Below are 2,988 nucleotides of genomic sequence, written 5' to 3' on the forward strand. Positions count from 1 at the left end.
TCTGAGTAAATGGTATGCCATTTTCTAATTGCGAGTTTAAAATGTAGGTAATGTCCTGTGCTCTGCAGGCAGGTCCAGTCAGGTCTCCTTTGGAACAGTGCCATCAGGTCAAAATAGTGGGGCTTGGGAACACTGACAGATGCTGGCAGCCAAGAACTGGAACTAGAAGCAAGTGATGGGAGCTGGTACACAGACTTGCACCTAGTGGATCAATTGATCTGGCAAGGCAGCCTTCCCAAGCCTCAGCCTAAATAGGCTGGGAAATAATCAGGCTCAGCTACACTGCTGGCAGATATTGAGCTCCTGCAGCTATGCTGTGCTGTGGCCAGGATCCTGCAAATAAGTATCAAAGTCACTGGCTCTGAGATGGTGTTGCGAACCATCAGTCTGGCACTTTGTCTCCTTTGGACCACTTCAGCCCAGGCTTTCTGTTGTCACTGTTCCTGCAGAGAGGAAACAGGTCCTGGAGGGCTATGGACCTGGTCCATGATCTGCGCAGAGGAGGCATGGTGACTATCTCAAGGGCCAATGGCAAGGTTTCATTTGCAGGTTCAAACAGAGTGGACTCTTGCACATCATCTACCAGTTCCTGAGCCATGTTGGGCCTTCTTGAGGCCAGAGGTTCTCCTTAGTCAGTGGCCTTGGTTCCTCAGGCTTTTCCCTTGAGGACTCTGAGTCTAGTTGCTGGGCTGGTTGGAGTGGGTCATGACAGATAATAAAATCAAAATACAGCTTGATTAGTAATACATTCACAAGTTCTGATAGCATTTCTACTAATCCAAAAAAGCCATGAAGCTCACATATAACAGAACTATTGTAACTCAAGATGACATGCACAATTATTACTTAATTGTAAAGAGTGATGGATACAATAGAATGAAAAATGTACAAAGGGAGCCTATTTTTAATAATCAATCTTTGACTATCCACTTTTCAATTGTTTATATTTAACTTTATTCATCTACTTTTTTTCCTTTAATGCTCATTAATTCTGAAATGTTGAACAACAATAGCCATTACCATGTCATGAACTCCTTTCCTGCTGGATGCTCACATTCCAGCTTCTGCCTTACTCTCAAACAGTGGGGTATATTCTTCCAGCATTCTTGTCCCAGAGGTGACAGTCGGTTCCATAATTAGTTAGGGTGATATGAAAGAGCATATGTTAGACATACCCAGCTGCTTCTGATTGGGACCATCTGATGGGGATCTCCTACAAAGCTAGTATTTCCCTGACTTCACTGGAAGAACATCTGAGTCTAGGTGATAAAGGGTGATAAGAACAATCTGATTTCCCTAAGTTTCTATAGGATGGGAAATAACTAGTCCATCTGTAGTACAGTCTTCATTACTTAGTCCAGGTGTGCTATGGGTGCCAGATAGGTCAGTGCACTAAGCAAGGCTCACATCATATGGGTATAGCTACATTGCCCCCTTGCACTCCCCATAAAACAAACCTAGGTTGCTGAATAATCCATTATGAAGAATTACAACAAATACAGCTCGGCCATTTAATTTAATTGTTGTGCTCCCTGCCAATTAATATAATTGTACCAGGCAATACTTACATAGAGGTAATTCAAGGACTTCATTGATAGAGAACAGCCAATTGCAAATGAATTCAATTGTATTGAACATATACATTTTAATAAAAGAGCAATACATCAATGTGCTTAAAATGTCTTTATTTTCCTTCCAAGTATTATTTTTTGTTTGTTTAAATGCCCTCCTGTTTTAACTCTCAGGATCCAGATTGATTCCACGTCTTGGACAATTGTGTTGATTTGGATAACAACCCTGTTTGGAGTGAAAGTCCTCTGCAGCTGCTGATGTTCTCTGGGTCACACAAAGCAATATGCTAAATTCCCATCTGTGCATTTTCTGTGGCTTGCAAGCTAAGTTGGAAAAAGCTGCTACAAGTAAACAAAGAGAGCAGTCTCAGTAGGCCAGCTAATGATCCCCACTCCACAATGACCCAGTGTTTCGACATTTTGAGTATGCCTTTGCTCAGAGCATGAAAATGAATGCATGCAGAAGTCCAGGAGTTCAAAGGCCGATGGATTAGCCTAATCTCAATATGCCTCAATTTGTCTAAACCCTTGATTTATTGCCTTTCATGAAAAGGTCAAAATCAACGAGGCTTCTCACTGTGGTCCCGCTCTCTGTTCCAGAATATTTTCAAGCTTCCTTGGTGTAAGTGCCAACCACAGTGGGCTTATTTTATCAAATGTCTGTGACTATTTTAAAATAAGTTACACTCTGTGGAATGTACTGGTAATGTAGGCAATAAGTAGAGGAAGCTTTTGAAGGTTAAAGGGAAATGTTGCAGGGGAAGTTAATCTGGATAGCAGGGGACAGAGAGCCATCTGCAACATGCTCTGTTCACAGGAAAAATTGCCAGGTTTTTTTTTTCTTCATCAGGGTCTTTCTTGAGAATCAGTTTATCGTGCAAACTATTGATTGTTATGCTGCATTTTTGTTATGCAGATAGAGGTATCTTTCCTCAGAGTTCTGGTGCTTGTTATTGTGGTGGCATATCCCCAGCATCTGCAGAACAATACTTCATCCTTCAGTCAGGTAGTTCATCAAATGTGATTATTAGTGGTGAGTGGAGCATACCTCTGTGAATTTCATTGACACTTCCTTCATAGAGTGTTTGGCATCAAAACAAGGAATGTTAACTCCCCCATTCATGCATGGTTTTTTAAAACCTTTTTAAAGTTCTTTAGAAGTTGGGATCATCCCTCTGCACTTTTTTTCAACATTGAAAAGGGCTATGAACATGAATTCCCCTATCATCTTCCAAAAAAAAGTTTTAAAAGCTCCTCTGCTTCAGTGTTAACTACACAATCGATTGTCACAACCGATACATTAGAAAAGAGTAGCAAAAGACTAACAAAATATGTGGTAGGGTATGAGCTTTTGTGGATCACTGTTCACTTCTTCAGATAGCTGAAGTCTTTAATGTGCTACTGGACTCTTACTCTT

This window comes from Gekko japonicus, unplaced genomic scaffold (genome assembly GCF_001447785.1).
Source record: "Gekko japonicus isolate JY-2015 unplaced genomic scaffold, Gekko_japonicus_V1.1 scaffold500, whole genome shotgun sequence".
Taxonomy (NCBI): domain Eukaryota; kingdom Metazoa; phylum Chordata; class Lepidosauria; order Squamata; family Gekkonidae; genus Gekko; species Gekko japonicus.